Source organism: Megalobrama amblycephala, linkage group LG22 (assembly GCF_018812025.1).
Source record: "Megalobrama amblycephala isolate DHTTF-2021 linkage group LG22, ASM1881202v1, whole genome shotgun sequence".
Lineage (NCBI taxonomy): Eukaryota > Metazoa > Chordata > Actinopteri > Cypriniformes > Xenocyprididae > Megalobrama > Megalobrama amblycephala.
In genome coordinates this window covers 5278247-5298036 of record NC_063065.1, presented here as the reverse complement: position 1 = coordinate 5298036, position 19790 = coordinate 5278247, and the positions used below count along the sequence as shown (strand labels likewise).

The 19790-nt window shown below is 36.3% G+C and overlaps 1 long non-coding RNA gene across 1 annotated transcript; it reads right to left on the bottom strand.

Moving 5' to 3' along the window:
• Positions 1–1092: 1092 nt before the first annotated feature.
• On the bottom strand, positions 1093–19392 carry LOC125257696. The gene is made up of 3 exons (XR_007182447.1): positions 18115–19392; positions 3931–4075; positions 1093–2573 (listed from the first exon to the last, which is right to left on the bottom strand). It is a non-coding gene; the product is annotated as an uncharacterized LOC125257696 (long non-coding RNA).
• Between the last annotated feature and the right edge of the window lie 398 nt (positions 19393–19790).

The following is a 19790-nucleotide window of genomic DNA, read 5'->3' as shown; positions in this document are numbered from 1 at the left end:
TCAAACTATATTTGTTTTAAAAGTTTCGTTAATCTTAGTTGCAGTACCCAGATAACAGGGAACATTCTGGCAAGGTTCTCTCAAAGTTATGCTTGTAAAATTTGCCCTTATTTGGGTGTGAGCAAAAAGACACCATTTTTGTGTGTGTCCCTTTAAATGCAAATGAGCTGCTGCTCCCGCCCCCTTTCCAGAAGAGGGCGGAGCTTTAACAGCTCACGCTTCGGTTGCTCAACAACACTGTCGACGCTGATGGAGAGACTCAGGAAGAAGTTACAACTTTTAGAATGAAACTGGACGTTTCTGAATGGTTAGTGGATAAATTTATGTAGTTGCTGTGGAGTTGATTCAACTCATTGACTAGCATGTGCCGTCATGTTAATCTTTTGTGCAAATCCAGCGATGAATTGATCCTTGTTTGTGAAGCAGTCGGGTGTAGTGTAAAGGCAGGAACACACCAAGCCGATGGTCGGCCGTCGGCCACTGTTCGGAAAGGCGTTTCATCTCACGCAGGCGCAGAACTGACGTGCTGCTTGGCCGTCGGCTGTTTAGCGTCGGTTTGGTGTGTCAGGGCAACTTTGGACACAGACGCTGCCGACGTGAGCAAACCCCACAGTCTGCTTTCCTCGCCACTAGTTCGTCTGCGTCGGCTTGGTGTGTTCTGGCCATAAAATGACGGCATGGTAACAACACTCTACTACAACAACTCTTCCTCTTCTCTAAAGCAGCTCAACATGGCTCCGCCCCCTTTGTTGTGTGTTCTCGGGGGCGGGGTTTATGTAAATTTTGGGGTTTGTGATGTCACTAACCCGGGAAGAAGCTCGTTGTAGTCCCTACCAGCCATTTGTTGTAGTCCTTAAAAAGCGATTTCTGTAAAAGAAAATATCTCCCTTTGCATTGAACTTTGAGTGTCGTAACTTTGCAGATGTTGTTTATGCTCAAACAGCAACATTACACACTAACTAAAGTTAAAAAAGTGAAATCATAATCAAGGACCCCTTTAGCGATTGCATAAAAAAAAAAAAAAAAACATTTTTACAACATTTTGAACCTTCAGAGAACATTCAGAAATAACATTTTCATAACTTAATGGGAACATTGGAGAAATGTTCTTAGAACATATTTTTGTTAGCTTAGTTATATATTTTTTTCTATTGCATATAAAAGTGAACAAACAATAAGACTTAAACATAACATTTTGTATGAATGATAAAGAAGGCCAAAAATTAGTATCATGAGGTGTTTTCAGCATACTTGTTGATAATGGTGCATACTAGTGCAAAGGCAAAAATATAATAAAAGGGAAAACAAAATGCAGCATTGCTCACTGATAATGAGATGTTTTCAGATGTGATGTAGAGGAATTATAAGGTGGTTTAGAGAGAATAAAGGTGGCCCAGGTTTTCCACTTCATTCACCCAGCTGTGTTAAATCATCTCAATGTCCTGTCATCTTTCTCGGATTACAGATCATATCACAATTGGTTTGAGCTCCATTTAACTCTTATATTTGTTCTCTCTTTTCCTCTAGCACTTGTTCTTGTTCTCAGAGTCGGTTTTGATGGCAGTTTCAGACCTGATGGCAGCCCCATATGGGGCTGGAATATCTCTCTCTCCTCCAATCCTCAGTATTGTTTCTCCATATGGAATCTGCAGGTAAGCTCAGGAAACCTGGGGAGTGTTTGACAGGCTGATTATAAGAAAGTGTTGTCATGTTGTCATGTTGAACGGAGAGGCTTTGAGGCATCCGCCGAGGGTATTTCAGGATGTGTTTGGCTCGTTTCTCAGCGTGTGTATGTAAGCATCTGTTCATTTATTTGTGAATGAGATGTTGACTCACTCTGGCAGACAGGATGTTTGAATCATTGAAGTGCAACACATAACAGACTGCTGCAGTGATGTACGCACACATGAAACGCTCTGTAAACTAGGCAGCTGTAGTTGTATTTCAGTACATGCATGCGTGTGAAATGGTTGAGATATCATAAAAATGAAAAAGAAAAAAATATATATCCTTCTTGTACCTTCAACCGAATGCACTGCACCATAGCACTGCAATTTCCTTCTTATGACTGTTGCCAGGAGTTCTTCATAGGGCCCAGCATGCTGCCTATAATGGTGTTGCACATGTCCTCATTGGTCACATGGTCTTTTTAGCTGATGCCCAGAATCTTTTGAAAGCATCTCATTTCCAAGGCCAGAATTTTCCTCTCAAGCTCAGCCGTCAGTGTCCACGATTCACATGCATGCAGGTAGATGGAGATAACTTGAGTATGCATAAGTCTGAGCTTTGATGTTTTTGTCCCTCTATATTGGCTTCAGTCTAGCAAGTGCTGTTGTAGTCTGGGCTATCCTGGCCATAATTTCTGGCTTGGAAGTTATTTGAACTGGGACACCGGGAGTGCAGGCACTGGTTCTGGATGGTTATTTGTGCTGCAATACTTTGGGGACAGATTGTCCTCCGTTTTGTCTTATCAGCGCTGACAGTTCCTGTGTGGTTCTCCAATGCTTCCATCATTATTCTCTCCAAGATGATGTTGAGGAGCTTCGGAGATAGGAGGCATCCCTGACTGACCTCTGTGGCATTTCAAAACCATTAGTCAACAATACAGCATAAAAAAAAAAAAAACTTATTTTGAAGATTTTTTGACCAGTTATTATATACAGTATATCATTTCAAACTATAGCTGATATTTGAATGCTATGTATAGCAATTGACCAATCAGAAACAAGTATTCTAGAGCACTGTGTAATCTTGTTATAATTTATTTAGCTCTTTAGCACCTTTCATATACCTAAAATGCAGCTTCACAGATCATATTTTTAAAGAAAACAAAAAGAATGACAATAAAACATAAAATTCATTTTAAAAAATATTATTTAAAAATGTAAAACTTTAAAATATTATATAAATTAATATATATTAATTTAATATATAATAATAAATAGCTAACTTTATATATATATATATATATTTTTTTTTTTAATTTAAAAAAATGAAACTTATAGATTACAAAAAGCTAATCCTATCATGCAAATTAAATTAATATTAAATAATATCTTTGTAATATATATTATTTAATAGAATATGTAATTTCAATATTTAATTTTTTTTAAATATTAAATAGAAAAGCTAACTTAATATTAAAAGCGAACCTAGAATATATTAATATAATATAATATAATATAATATAATATAATATAATATAATATTAAATATATTAAAAATATTAAAAATACATTGATATTAATTAAAAAATAATTTATAGATTATGAAAAGCTATTAAAATATTCATTTTAAATAATATATTTTAAACACCTAATTTATACCTTAATATAAAAAGCTAACCTAGAATATATTAATATTAAATTAAAAAATCAAACTTTAAAATATATGTAAAAATAAATATGAATATATTTACAAAAGCTAACTTGCGTAAAAGACTAAGTCTTTATAAATAAAAATCTAGATATGTTGTAAATGTAATAAAACTGAACAGTTGTTCTCTTTGTGTAAAACACATGAAGCAGTGCTTTTGTGCCAGAATTGGCACATGTCTGGGCAGACAGCTAAATTTAATGTGCTTGTCGTTGTGTCTATTTTTAGTCAGAAGGAGAGACTGTGAGACTGTATCGTACACACATGAGTGTGTGACAGTGTGTTCAGTCCTGTAAGCAGATGGTCTTCGGGTGTTTGTGTTCATACGAAACATATGTAGGTCAGGTGCAGCATGGGCTGTCGTTACCGTGGAAACTAGGAGTCAAACATGACTGCAGTCTCATCACCATGATGGTTTGGGACACATAAACACATGCAGGGGACTTTTTTGTGATGACTATTAACAAATCCATATGATTTAATTACATCTTTTGCAGCTAGTGCAAATTTATCAGGATGCAGCCAGAGCGCCGTAACACCTCTTCTCCACTTTACCTGTTCACCTGTTCCTCTTCTGGGCATCCTGCCATCTAAAATAACCAGGCTTTACTGCTCTATCCATCATTCAGATACCAGCGCGGGTAATAAATCTTCTGTCTGGCCCAGAAGGCTCATGGGAAGACTCCGTTCTATTTTACTTCTGAGAGGGAGAGAAATAAAAAAGTAGAGCAGAGGAAATAAGGGTATGTCAGGTGTGGGTCTATTGCTAGTTTTCAACTTCAGAAGCAATTCAAACTAAACAGTGTTGATTAGCAAAAAAAAGACATATCTGCACAAAAGTTCCGTTCTAAGAAATGCATATACATACTATATCCTCTATTTACCCTATATATTATGTTTGATTTTATATTTTATATTTAAATCTCAGATGCTCCTGGCAAATTAAATAAGAATGTACAGATGAATTTATTTTACAAATGTAATTTTTAAGTCGTCATCTACTCATCCTCATGTCATTCTAAACACATTTGTCTTTCTTTTAAAGAACACAGAAAGAGTTCATCATTTTGAACAAAAAAAAATCACCATAAATGTCCTGGAAAGCTTCTGGAACAAGGGCGGGACTTGATTTTGTCTATGTGTTCTATCTCATGTGAGTGACAGGTTGCCCCGCCCTCGCACCAGTAAACATGTCATCAGAGAAGAGAAGAGGTGTTGCTGCAAGAGGTAGGGGAAGTTATTTTGATTAAAGATTACGAGGGCACATGAATTAAAAAAAAAAATGTTGTGCATGGATAAATAATTTATAATAAATACTTGTCAATTGTCACTTTTGATTTCATGGTGACATTAAATGTGCACTAACATGAATGTGCCACTGACAAAATAATTATATAGGATTTGTGAGGAGTAAATGATGACAGAATTGTTATTTTGGTGTGAACTGTTCTTTTAAGTTAACATTATTCAGTTTATAGAACAAAATGATTTAGCCTAACCGAGGCACTTCTTTTAAAGTGGAAAATGTAGTGTGGCCAGTGAATCGTGACGTCTTGAGAGCAAAAATATTGATCGCAATGCATGTATTACTTACAAAAGCACTAGACTCACAGACCACCTGTTATTGACACCCGCTCAGTGAACACCAAACACATTTACAGACTGACTGCTTGAAAATCAATGAAAATCAGAATTAAATGCCATGTAGAGACCTTCATGATGACATGGTGTTGATATACTACAAACCCGATTCCAAAAAAGTTGGGACACTGAACAAATTGTGAATAAAAACAGAATGCAATGATGTGGAAGTTTCAAATTTCAATATTTTATTCAGAATACAACATAGATGACATATCAAATGTTTAAACTGAGAAAATGTATCATTTTAAGGGAAAAATAAGTTGATTTTAAGTTTCATGGCATCAACACATCTCAAAAAAGTTGGGACAAGGCCATGTTTACCACTGTGTGGCATCCCCTCTTCTTTTTATAACAGTCTGCAAACGTCTGGGGACTGAGGAGACAAGTTGCTCAAGTTTAGGAATAGGAATGTTGTCCCATTCTTGTCTAATACAGGCTTCTAGTTGCTCAACTGTCTTAGGTCTTCTTTGTCGCATCTTCCTCTTTATGATGCGCCAAATGTTTTCTATGGGTGAAAGATCTGGACTGCAGGCTGGCCATTTCAGTACCCGGATCCTTCTTCTACGCAGCCATGATGTTGTAATTGATGCAGTATGTGGTCTGGCATTGTCATGTTGGAAAATGCAAGGTCTTCCCTGAAAGAGACGACATCTGGATGGGAGCATATGTTGTTCTAGAACTTGGATATACCTTTCAGCATTGATGGTGCCTTTCCAGATGTGTAAGCTGCCCATGCCACACACACTCATGCAACCCCATACCATCAGAGATGCAGGCTTCTGAACTGAGCGCTGATAACAACTTGGGTTGTCCTTGTCCTCTTTAGTCCGGATAACATGGCGTCCCAGTTTTCCAAAAAGAACTTCAAATTTTGATTCGTCTGACCACTGAACAGTTTTCCACTTTGCCACAGTCTATTTTAAATGAGCCTTGGCCCAGAGAAAACGCCTTCGCTTCTGGATCATGTTTAGATATGCTTCTTTTTTGACCTATAGAGTTTTAGCCGGCAACGGCGAATGGCACGGTGGATTGTGTTCACCGACAATGTTTTCTGGAAGTATTCCTGAGCCCATGTTGTGATTTCCATTACAGTAGCATTCCTGTATGTGATGCAGTGGCATCTAAGGGCCCGAAGATCATGGGCATCCAGTATGGTTTTCCGGCCTTGACCCTTACGCACAGAGATTGATCCAGATTCTCTGAATCTTTGGATGATATTATGCACTGTAGATGATGATAACTTCAAACTCTTTGCAATTTTTCTCTGAGAAACTCCTTTCTGATATTGCTCCACTATTTTTCGCCGCAGCATTGGGGGAACTGGTGATCCTCTGCCCATCTTGACTTCTGAGAGACACTGCCACTCTGAGAGGCTCTTTTTATACCCAATCATGTTGCCAATTGCCCTAATAAGTTGCAAATTGGTCCTCCAGCTGTTCCTAATATGTACATTTAACTTTTCCGGCCTCTTATTGCTACCTGTCCCAACTTTTTTGGAATGTGTAGCTCTCATGAAATCCAAAATGAGCCCATATTTGGCATGACATTTCAAAATGTCTCATTTTCAACATTTGATATGTTATCTATATTCTATTGTGAATAAAATATAAGTTTATGAGATTTTCTAAATTATTGCATTCCTTTTTTATTCACAATTTGTACAGTGTCCCAACTTTTTTGGAATCGGGTTTGTACTATACATGATGTGACTTAATGGTTGTTATTTATGCAAAGAAATAATATTTCGAGGAAGCACAGGAACATAATTAAGCCAATGAAGGGCACAGATTGCATGTCACTATCAGTGTTGATTATAAAGTGACGTCATGTATAAAGTGAGCATGTGTTCAGAAGAAGAACATACTCTTGGGTTGGGGAATCTAAAAACAACCCAAATATCTGGGGTAACCCACTTTGGGGGAAAAACACAAAATTTGTGCTTGTGTGTGTTAATTTGAGATGTATATACAGTGGGGTTCAGTTCTGAGGAAAAAATTGAGTGAAAAGTTAAACATCAACATGAATGTCTTATTTTGTGTGTTTCTCTTCTGCTTTACTGACACATATACAGATACTTTACTGGACAAATCCTGATGATCATGTTTTCCATGATTTGAGCTTCAGTGACAGCAAGAACATCTGACTGTCTGTACCATTTGGTAATTTATGCATTTGGCAGATACTTTTATCCAAAGCAACTTGCATTGCATTGAAGGTACACCACCAAGTTTGTGGTCGGTCAGTAAGATTTTTTAATGTTTTTGAAAGAAGTCTCTTCTGCTCACTGAGACTTGATTAAGAATACAGTAAAATCGGTAATATTGTGAAATATTGTATTCTATTGTAATATATATTAAAATGTAATTTATTCCTGTGATCAAAGCTGAATTTTCAGTATCATTACTCCAGTCTTCAGTGTTTTAGTCTTCACTAAAAGAAAATTTTAAATATTAGGACATAAACGGACATGCTCATTTGTCATGTATCACAACTATTCAGTGTTTACTCTAATCTTAGAATATAGTAGGTAGCCTACAAAATGAATAGTGCCCCAAAGTTGTCATCTTTTGCTGAATTTCTTAGTTTTTAAACTAAAGTATGTCACACAGTCTATGCCATTTTCATGTGTGGGTTGTTGGGGGAATCCATCCAAAATTTTACAAAACATAATTTTGTTACTAGGATGCACCGATACCATTTTTTTAAGAGCCGAGTACGAGTACCGATATTTTTTTTCTGGTACTCGCCTATACCGATGCCTATACATTTATTAATTTTTTTATTAATTTAATTATCACAGTGAGACTAATGAATGTAGGACAGCTTCTTTATTATTACTCCAATGAAAAAAGTAATAATTTTTATGTGTATTTGTATTTCCACACCTCTGAGGCTGACATTGTTTCTGCTACTGCCGCAGGTGTCCCTGTGCATGGAAAATTCTGTCAGTTACGTCACGTGAGGTATCTGGGATATTTTTATGAGTATGAGTACTAGTACATGCAGCTTGGTATCGGGCCCGATACCGATACTGTTATCGGTATCGGTGCATCCCTATTTGTAACCTTATGTTAAAATGACTTTTACCGATTGACTGAACACAGTGTACACTATGAAGGACACTTGTTTGAAGGACTTCACGATATAATGTGCAGTTTGCCTCATGGTGTCAGTGCTTATATGCTTTAAATTTGTTTATTTCTATAAGCTACAGAAAATGTGAAAAACTGAATCAATGCAGGACTGATAGACCTAATATTCTGGAATAGCGACAGTAAATGCGTTAATTGTCTGGTTGCAACCAGATATGTTAATGAGAAGTAACAAATGAGAACTGAAACACAGGCATATAAATACTAAGAGCAAACAAAGATAATTGGATGAACACAGGTGCACTAAATGAAGGAATTAATGAGTAACCAAGGAGACTAATATGAACACAGGCGAATGGGAACTAAGCAGACAGAGTGAAAACGAGTGAAAGAGTGAAAACTGGTGCCCCCTCAAAAAAACTAAGTGCATGATGTCCCTGAATAAAAATATTAATTTCTTAAAAAAAAAAAAAAAAGTTTTTGAACAGTATGTTTTTTATCACTTCATGCATTCTCTGGGAATTGAAACCTACGGAAAAGGATTAGGGCCAAGCAATAATAAAAAAATAAAACCATCTCGAGATTAAAGTTGTTAAATTTCGAGAAAAAACTTGTTAAATTTCGAGGAAAAAAGTCGAGATAAAATGTTGAGAATAAACTTGTTAAATTACGAATTTGTTCTCATAATTTAACGACTTTTTTCTCGTAATTTAATGACTTTATTCTCATAATTTAATGAGTTTATTCTCAACATTTTATCTCGACTTTTTTCACGAAATTTAACAAGTTTTTTCTTGTAATTTAATGAGTTTATTCTCAACATTTTATCTCGACTTTTTTCTCGAAATTTAATGCCATTTTTCTCATAATTTAACGAATTTGTTCTCGTAATTTAATGACTTTTATTCTCAACATTTTATCTCGACTTTTTTCTCGAAATTTAACGAGTTTTTTTCTCGTAATTTAACGAGTTTATTTTCAACATTTTATCTCAACTTTTTTCTCGAAATTTAACGACATTTTTCTCATAATTTAATGAATTTGTTCTCATAATTTAACGACTTTTTTCTCCTAATTTAACGACTTTTATTCTCAACATTTTATCTCGACTTTTTTCTCGAAATTTAACGAGTTTTTTTCTCGTAATTTAACGAGTTTATTCTCAACATTTTATCTCAACTTTTTTCTCGAAATTTAACGAGTTTTTTTTCTCGTAATTTAATGAGTTTATTCTCAACATTTTATCTCAACTTTTTTCTCGAAATGTAATGACATTTTTCTCATAATTTAATGAATTTGTTCTCATAATTTAACGACTTTTTTCTCGTAATTTAATGACTTTATTCTCAACATTTTATCTCGACTTTTTTCTCGAAATTTAACAAGTTTTTTTCTCGTAATTTAACGAGTTTATTCTCAACATTTTATTTCGACTTTTTTCTCGAAATGTAACGAGTTTTTTTCTCGAAATTTAACGAGTTTTTTCTCGAAATTTAACAACTTTAATCTCGAGATGGCTATATTTTTTTATTATTGCTTGGCCCTAATCCTCTTCCGTACTACCCCATGACTTTGGCAAGACTGTTTGAGCTATACTTACATTTGATTGGTCACCTACAAAAATATTTATTATAATGTTACATTTTAACATGTATTTATTTATTTTTTTCAAACTCCAGGTTTAAATAAGACTTTGAATCCCATAACTTTCAGACGCTATCTGTCCATTAAAGCACACAGGATGCTTCAGCCTGGAATAACACGGTTATTTCCTTCTTTTTGTTGTTTTTTTCCCTTCCCCCGTTACTTAGGAATCACACATACGGAGAAAATTTAAAAGAGTTTCCTGATAACGTAAAAGGTCTTTGATGACAGAACACAATTTCAGATTAATGAAATGGAATTTTTGAAAAAAGACAATCTGTGTGTGTGAGGAGGCAGAACAAATGTGCTCACCGTCTCTCTCTCTCTCTCTCTCATCCCTTGGGGTCTCACTAACTATAGCCATGCCTCGGTTTCTTAAAGGATGCAGAATAACAATGCTGAAGCTAAGTGAGGGAGAGATAAGAGGAAATAGAGAGAGAAGAAATGGGGAAAGGGAAGCAGAAGTGCTTGGCTCAGGGTCTCCGTCAGACGTTTATCACACAAGCGCTTACGCATTCTTCAGCCAGCCGAAACTATTCCCTTTATCTAGAAGTAAACAAGATTTTTAGGCATACGGATTGCTCTGTGGTTGCTAGGGTGTTCTGGTTGGTCGCTCAGTTATAGTCTTGTCTTTACATGTGTCTCATGTCCCTTATTCAATGATATTTTAAGCTTTTTTATCATCCACCATATGAAAATTGTACGTCTAATCACTTATAAATATTAGAGCTCTTCTCTACTCATTTATATTATGAGCAATATAACAGTTATGCCTCGAAAACACCCAAAACTAAAAATACAGAAATATTTCTCCCTGTGTTTCAGGGTGTTTTGATTTGCAGTGTATAAAGGTTCTGTTCACTGTGACAGTAACAGGATTGCTCAGTCTACCATGAGGGAAAATCTGCAAGGGAATAGATACGGGAAAGTGAGATTATTATTAAATGCATCTGTGAACCAAAACTGGAAGTTGTCTGCAGTTGTTGCCATGGAAATGCCTCAGACTCACTCCCTGATTTTGTGTGTGTGGTCGTATGTATGCACATAATAAAATGAGTATATTAAATGTCAGCTTTATTGCATTAAACTAACCATTCACAAACTCTCATACTTACAAAACATGGTGATAAAACACTGCACTGTGATGTGTATATATATACAGTACAACAATTGTTTTCAACATTGATAATAATCAGAAATGTTTCTTGAGCAGTAAATCAGCATATCAGAATGATTTCTGAAGGATCATGTGACACTGAAGACTGGAGTAATGATGCTGAAAATTCAGCTTTGATCACAGGAATAAATTACATTTCAAACTATATTTAAATAGAAAACAGTGCTTTTAAAAATGTAATAATATTTTACAATATTACAGTTTTTACTGTATTTTTGATCAAATAAATGCAGCCTTTATGAGCTTAAGAGACTTCCAAAGGAAGGGAAAATCACATTTAATATCTCTTTAATATCTCAATTGTTTCTCCTAGACATCAGTGATATTGATAATAATAGATAAAAAAATCTGCTGCACAGATGTAATCTCATTTGTGTCTCGAATAACATATTAAGTGATTCAAACAATGTCTCAAACCAAGATACTGCATTTTAAAAAATGCTGGGTTGTTTCAACCCAAATTTGGGTTAAAACAACCCAGCATTTTTTTGAGTTTGCAATCAAAGGTCTCAATATGGGCTCAGAAATTTTCCTCCAGGATCAAATGTACTTGAGATGGTGTACACTAAAAATCTTGGGTTATTTGTTCTACCCAAGACCTGGGTTGACCATTTTTTTGGGTTGTTTTTTCAGTGTTTGGGTAATTTTTGTGTTAACCAGCTCCTGGGTCAGACGTAACAACCCAGTGTTTGGGTAGTTTTCGTGTTAACCAGCTCCTGGGTCAGACGTAACAACCCAGTGTTTGGGTAGTTTTCGTGTTACCCAGATCCTGGGTCAGACGTAGCAACCCAGTATTTGAGTAGTGTTTGTGTTACCCAGATCCTGGGTCAGATGTAACAACCCAGTATTTGGGTAGTTTTTGTGTTAACCAGCTCCTTGGTCAGACGTAGCAACCCAGTGTTTGGGTAGTTTTTGTGTTACCCAGATCCTGGACAGATGTAACAACCCAGTGTTTTGGTAGTTTTTGTGTTACCCAGCTCCTAGGTCAGACGTAACAACCCAGTGTTTGGGTAGTTTTTGTGTTACCCAGATCCTGGACAGACGTAACAACCCAGTGTTTGGGAAGTTTTTGTGTTACCCAGCTCCTGGGTCAGATGTAACAACCCAGTGTTTGGGTAGTTTTTGTGTTACCCAGCTCCTAGGTCAGACGTAACAACCCAGTGTTTGGGTAGTTTTTGTGTTACCCAGCTCCTAGGTCAGACGTAACAACCCAGTGTTTGGGTAGTTTTTGTGTTACCCAGATCCTGGACAGACGTAACAACCCAGTGTTTGGGAAGTTTTTGTGTTACCCAGCTCCTGGGTCAGATGTAACAACCCAGTGTTTGGGTAGTTTTTGTGTTACCCAGATCCTGGACAGACGTAACAACCCAGTGTTTGGGAAGTTTTTGTGTTACCCAGCTCCTGGGTCAGATGTAACAACCCAGTGTTTGGGTAGTGTTTGTGTTACCCAGATCCTGGACAGATGTAACAACCCAGTGTTTTGGTAGTTTTTGTGTTACCCAGCTCCTAGGTCAGACGTAACAACCCAGTGTTTGGGTAGTTTTTGTGTTACCCAGATCCTGGACAGACGTAACAACCCAGTGTTTGGGAAGTTTTTGTGTTACCCAGCTCCTGGGTCAGATGTAACAACCCAGTGTTTGGGTAGTTTTTGTGTTACCCAGATCCTGGACAGACGTAACAACCCAGTGTTTGGGTAGTTTTTGTGTTACCCAGATCCTGGACAGACGTAACAACCCAGTGTTTGGGAAGTTTTTGTGTTACCCAGCTCCTGGGTCAGACGTAACAACCCAGTGTTTGGGTAGTTTTTGTGTTACCCAGATCCTGGACAGATGTAACAACCCAGTGTTTGGGTAGTTTTTGTGTTACCCAGATCCTGGACAGACGTAACAACCCAGTGTTTGGGTAGTTTTTGTGTTACCCAGATCCTGGACAGACGTAACAACCCAGTGTTTGGGTAGTTTTTGCGTTACCCAGATCCTGGACAGACGTAACAATCCAGTGTTTGGGTAGTTTTTGTGTTACCCAGATCCTGGGTCAGACGTAACAACCCATTCTTTGGGTAGTTTTTGCGTTACCCAGATCCTGGACAGATGTAACAACCCAGTGTTTGGGTAGTTTTTGTGTTACCCAGATCCTGGGTCAGACGTAACAACCCAGTGTTTGGGTAGTTTTTGTGTTACCCAGATCCTGGGTCAGACGTAACAACCCAGTGTTTGGGTAGTTTTTGTGTTACCCATATCCTGGACAGATGTAACAACCCAGCGTTTGGGTAGTTTTTGTGTTACCCAGATCCTGGGTCAGACTAACAACCCAGTGTTTGGGTAGTTTTTGTGTTACCCAGATCCTGGACAGACGTAACAACCCAGTGTTTGGGAAGTTTTTGTGTTACCCAGATCCTGGGTCAGACTAACAACCCAGTGTTTGGGTAGTTTTTGTGTTACCCAGATCCTGGGTCAGACTAACAACCCAGTGTTTGGGTAGTTTTTGTGTTACCCAGATCCTGGGTCAGACTAACAACCCAGTGTTTGGGTAGTTTTTGTGTTACCCAGATCCTGGACAGATGTAACAACCCAGTGTTTGGGTAGTTTTTGTGTTACCCAGATCCTGGGTCAGATGTAACAACCCAGCGTTTGGGTAGTTTTTGTGTTACCCAGATCCTGGGTCAGACTAACAACCCAGTGTTTGGGTAGTTTTTGTGTTACCCAGATCCTGGACAGACGTAACAACCCAGTGTTTGGGAAGTTTTTGTGTTACCCAGATCCTGGGTCAGACTAACAACCCAGTGTTTGGGTAGTTTTTGTGTTACCCAGATCCTGGGTCAGACTAACAACCCAGTGTTTGGGTAGTTTTTGTGTTACCCAGATCCTGGGTCAGACTAACAACCCAGTGTTTGGGTAGTTTTTGTGTTACCCAGATCCTGGACAGATGTAACAACCCAGTGTTTGGGTAGTTTTTGTGTTACCCAGATCCTGGGTCAGACGTAACAACCCAGCGTTTGGGTAGTTTTTGTGTTACCCAGATCCTGGGTCAGACTAACAACCCAGTGTTTGGGTAGTTTTTGTGTTACCCAGATCCTGGACAGACGTAACAACCCAGTGTTTGGGAAGTTTTTGTGTTACCCAGATCCTGGGTCAGACTAACAACCCAGTGTTTGGGTAGTTTTTGTGTTACCCAGATCCTGGGTCAGACTAACAACCCAGTGTTTGGGTAGTTTTTGTGTTACCCAGATCCTGGGTCAGACTAACAACCCAGTGTTTGGGTAGTTTTTGTGTTACCCAGATCCTGGACAGATGTAACAACCCAGTGTTTGGGTAGTTTTTGTGTTACCCAGATCCTCCCAGGTGAAAAAAGTGCACATCTATAATGTACTTAAAGTGCTGTATTTTCACACACTAATTTTGTACTTAATATACTAAAAATTCTTTTTTAGTATTTCTTAAGATAATCTTAAGAACATCTAAATGTACTCTACTGTGCTATTTTGAGACACCATTAAATATTAACTAAAATGTGCTTTTAATGTACTATCTCTGTATTTAAAAAAATTTATTTAGTTACCACTTGTAGTACACTATGGGTTCAAGTGCTGTTTTTTAATACAGAGATGTATTGGGTTGTTTTTAACCCAGTGTTTTTTGAACATTAATTTTATAGCTCTGTACTCTTGCTATATTACATGCCAACAATCAATTCATTGTTTATTTCTTCTAAAGCAAACAACTTTCCCATTATCATGAGTGTGTTTGTGTGCATGCGTGTGTCGCTTTGGTCTCTAGTGGATTCAACTTGAGCAGAAATCATCAGCAGAATTTTAATTACTTTGATTAAGCTGCATAATGAGTCGTTGTGTATGTCTGTGTTGGGTTGAAAAGTTAATTATCCACTCAGATATAGCTGTGAGTGATGAAGACCAAAAGAAGAAAAACTTCAGAAAGGTCACAGAAAGGTTGCACGTCTGTTTATGTTTACGTGTAAGAACCAAAAGATCATTTGCAACCAATCAATATTGTTTCCTCAGGTGAACCGAATGAGAAATGACAGTATGCCCTTGACTTTGATTAACCTGATTCATAAAAGCATTAAACTTTCATATTCAGCAGTTCAATAAGGAATTAAAATGCCAAACTGTGAATTCACACTGAGTTCAGGACAGACATATACAGACTTCTCAGCTACAGTTTTACAACGTCATGTTAGAAAACACCCCTTATATGTTTTTTTTTTTTTTTTTCACTTTTCAATAAAAATGCTGTTGAACGTGTTAACTTTTTTATTTTGCAGTATAAATATTTTATACGCAATATCAAATTGCTTGATTTTTCATATTTGCATCTTTGTTTTGCTTAAATGTCTCATGCATATATTTTTATTTATTTATTCTATTTTGAAAATATGCCTGTATATTTTTATTTTTATTTTTATTTATGTTTTTATACAGTGCTTACTGTTAAATATAAATAAATAAATCCTATTTTAGAACAGAAAAATGTTCTGGATTACAACGGACATCTTCAGGATAAAATAGTTTAAACTGACAAAACATACATGGAAAATTGTTCTCACTAGTTCTAGAAAAACCCCCAGAGAGATGAAAAATTCCCTGCTGCTTTATTCCCCATTTGCATGCATTTCATTAGTGAGGGATATTTGAAGGATTCGGAACGAGGTCCTCTATACCCTTATCTGCATTTTGTCCTCTTTTTATTCGCTTCACTTTTTTTCTTCATTCTTTTTTCTCTTGAACTCCCTTGTGACTGAATCTGAACACCCCTTATCACCACAACTTAATGAGCTCCCAAGCATTACCGGCATCACACACACACACACACACTGCTGGTAGCGTCTACTGACTACTTAGTTTTCTAGTTCCACTCAGTCTAATTGTGCATTTATTCTTTTACTCTCTAAAACAACTCATTAGTGTTTTATATCACACACGCACACAAAACGAGCGAGAGAGACCTAGTTTTAATGACCTTCACATAAGCAATGAAAGATGATGCAAAGCAAAGTAGGATAAAAAGCTGAATTAAGTAACGGGGAGAAAAGGCCAGAGAGAGAGCAAAAGAGTCAGTTATCCACATATCTCGCATCTTTAATGATGTGTGACGCTTGTCGGATGATTAACATTACACACAAACCACCTTTAAAAGATCATCTATATGCATGAAAGACTTCTGTGCATTTCTTTAGTGATAAAGACATGCATGCACATATCAAGACAGACAGGGTGAAATGTCAGAGGAATGTTAATAAGGGACGGGTGAGTGATGCTATTGATCCGGTTTAAAGTATTTGTGTCTACAGTATGCACTGAACAATTGTGTCTTCGTTAGTTTTGTTGATTGGCTGGTAGAATGATAATGATCAGGGAATACTGATTTGAATGGATCAAAGCCCCGAATTACTGTAAATATTTACAGTACCTTACTGTAACACTGTAGAGATTCACATTACCTCACTCTGATTGTTTAAATATTTATTTACATGACCTTTCTGTAATGGTGTAAATGGTGTAAATACCTCACTATGAAGTTGCATATGTTTACAATATCTCTAAATGTGTAAAAATACATTGTGAATTACAGTGTTGAGAACATTTACATAATCTCACTGTAATGTTATACACTATAAATATTCTACGCTACACAACGTTTACTGTAATATTGCATAATAGAAAGCCACAAAATAAAACCTATTAAGAAAACCATTTATGTAACCTTCCTTATTTTTGACAGATGTTCATTACAACATCACTTCATTAGGACTAAAGGATACAGATGGAAAAATAACAGTCAATGCAGGTTAAAAAAAATAAAAAATAAAAAAATAATAATAATAATAAATAATTTCCACCTTAAACCTCAAAACCTAATGTTATGCTATCTGAAGTGGATAAATGGTTGAATTAAACAATCTTTATTTGTAAAGCCATTATTTTATTTCAACGGGCATATTGTTTAGAGTTAGATATACTTTAAAAAATGTTAATGCAACAGTTTGCATCAGTCTTTTTGAGTTATGACAACTTCTAATGAAATTGTTCAACCAACAAAGTACATTGAGTTAGAGGAATTTAAGTAGTTTAAGTTGATTACTCAAAAAATTAAGTTGTTTCAACTAATTTGGTACAATGGTAACATAACGTTTAACATGACTCTTTTAAATGTCAAACATAATGGCATTAAACATTATCAGATCTTTCCATTTACTAAAAAACACACAACACTTAATTTTTAAACATTTACTCTCCGTATCCACTCCTATACAAAGCATGCTGGGAACTAGAAATCCACTGCCCAATTTTCAGTTATCAAGATAATTTCATTACGTTACTACAAATGTCAAATCAAATAATGCAGAATTTTCTGTTTAAATTACGCACAATATTAAGTTCATGTTTTGATCAACATTGTCAACAGAACTCATCAAAATTATGTTTGCAACTTAAGCTTTAATAAAATCAATAAATTTTGCAACTTGCAACCATGCATGATGCATTTATTAAATCATGAATTTCCATGTTTCTGTAGTGTTGGTGTAGTTTTAAACTGTGACTGATTGCACAACAAAAAAAAACAACAACAACAAAAACAGGTAGAGCCAATTTACTGTGCATTTAATCTGTTTAATTAGCTGTTTATCATTCAGAACAATCTACGACTGTATGACAATCCTTACAGCAGCTAAATAACATCTAGTTTTATATATATATATATAGATTTACTCTTTTTAAAATAAAAAACACCAACTATTGTAGGTCGATATTCTAAGGTCGTTTGAACCCTTATTACCAGGAAACAGTCCTATAAAAAAAGAGCAAAATCCATCACCATTAAACTGTTTTATGATTGCTACCATCTCATACTAGCCACAACAGAGAACTCCTTCAGAGTAAGTGTCATATTCTTTTCATCTGTTCTTGATGATAAAATGTGCAACAGACCTCAAACATTAACATTAACTGCTCTATACCACCTAAATCAATATCTAATGCATCCTATGTAAACATACACTTTAATTTAAGACTAAAAAGAGTCTCTGTAGAAGTTAGTTAATCGATCGTTTGTTCTCTGATACAAAAGAAGCTACAAATTAGCACTACCTGACAAAACACAGTCACAATGTTCTAGGGAGCAGATGCTCTCGTGTTCTTGAATGATCCCTTGAGGCTTTGCTTACCTAATTGACCCATTATACGAGAACTCAGAAGACGGGTCTCAGATGATCACTATTCCTGATGCGTTTCTTCAAAAATCTCATAGAAAGGTGTTTGAATGCACATCAAATACAAAGAGACATAATAAAATCCCTGTGATCCATGGAGACTGTGCCTTTACTCTTAAACTCCGCAGAGGAAGCTTTGAAGACTGATTAAGAAGTCCTGTGTCTATGTGGAAGTTCATCTGGTCAGCCTCCGGGTCATCGTGGATCATCCAGTTGTCTCTTAGAACTAAAAAAATCCAGTATAAAATATATCTTATTCTTCTATTGGTGCACATGTATGATTCTGTCATAGGCTGGTTTGAAAGTCACATGATGATTAGCCTCCACAAAGAAAAGATGGCGTTCAGTATCTTCAGTGAACTTCCCTGTTTGCTGAGTTTCAGTGCACTATAGAAAAGTTAAAGTGATAGTTCACCCTAAAATGAAAATTTAAGTCATCATTTACTCACCCCGCTGTTGTTATAATGCCGTATGCCTTTCTTTCTTTTATGGTCCACAAAAGGAGAATTTAAAAAAAGAAATTGTCAAAATAATGGTAGTGAATGGCGACCAGCATCAAGTTTTTAAAAAAGACGCAAAAGTATCACAGAATGATCCCATGCGACACGTGCCGTATATTTCAAGTGTTCTGGGGGTAAACGATAGGGCTTAGTGAAAAACAAAATGAAAACTAATGTAATATTTAACAAAAATCCTGACCATGATCATTGGTCTTCTGTGCTGGACTGCACAACGTGCGCTTTCGTGAGACGCTATTAGCATCGCAATTCATTAACTCGCCCAGAAAAGCACACATGTTGTAAGAAATCAAGATTAATAAATATGCAACATGAAATAGAATGCCTAGAAATCCCAAAAAAGTATCCTTGTACTTTCTTCACTGAGTTGAATATCTCTGGACTGATAACAGTCAGAATGACAGTTCACAGATTTGAACACGATAACTTTTTGTTGTGACAAACACAACGAATTTATAAATCTCAGAGAAGAAAGTACATGGATTGCATTTCATGTTGTGTTATTATTAATCTTGATTTCTGGGCAAGTCGGAGTGAACTGCGGCACTAATAGAGTCTCATTAACTGAGCACAGAAGACCAACGGCCAAGGTCAGGATTTTCATTAAATAACACATTAAAGGTGCCGTAGAACGTCTTTTTAAAAGATGTAATATAAGTCTAAGGTGTCCCCTGAATGTGTCTGTGAAGTTTCAGCTCAAAATACCCCATAGATTTTTTTTAATTCATTTTTTTAACTGCCTATTTTGGGGCATCATTAAATATGCGCAGATTTAGACTGCGGCCCCTTTAAATCTCGTGCTCCCCGCCCACGGAGCTCGCGCTTGCCTTAAACAGCATAAACAAAGTTCACACAGCTAATATAACCCTCAAAATTGTTCTTTACAAAGTGTTCGTCATGCAGCATGTCTAATCGCGTAATTATGGTATTTATTTGGATGTTTACATTTGATTCTAAATGAGTTTGATGGTGCTCCGTGGCTAAAGCTAACATTACACACTGTTGGAGAGATTTATAAAGAATGAAGATGTGTTTATGAATTATACAGACTGCAAGTGTTTGAAAAATAAAAATAACGACAGGTAACTTTAACCACATTTAACAGTACATTAG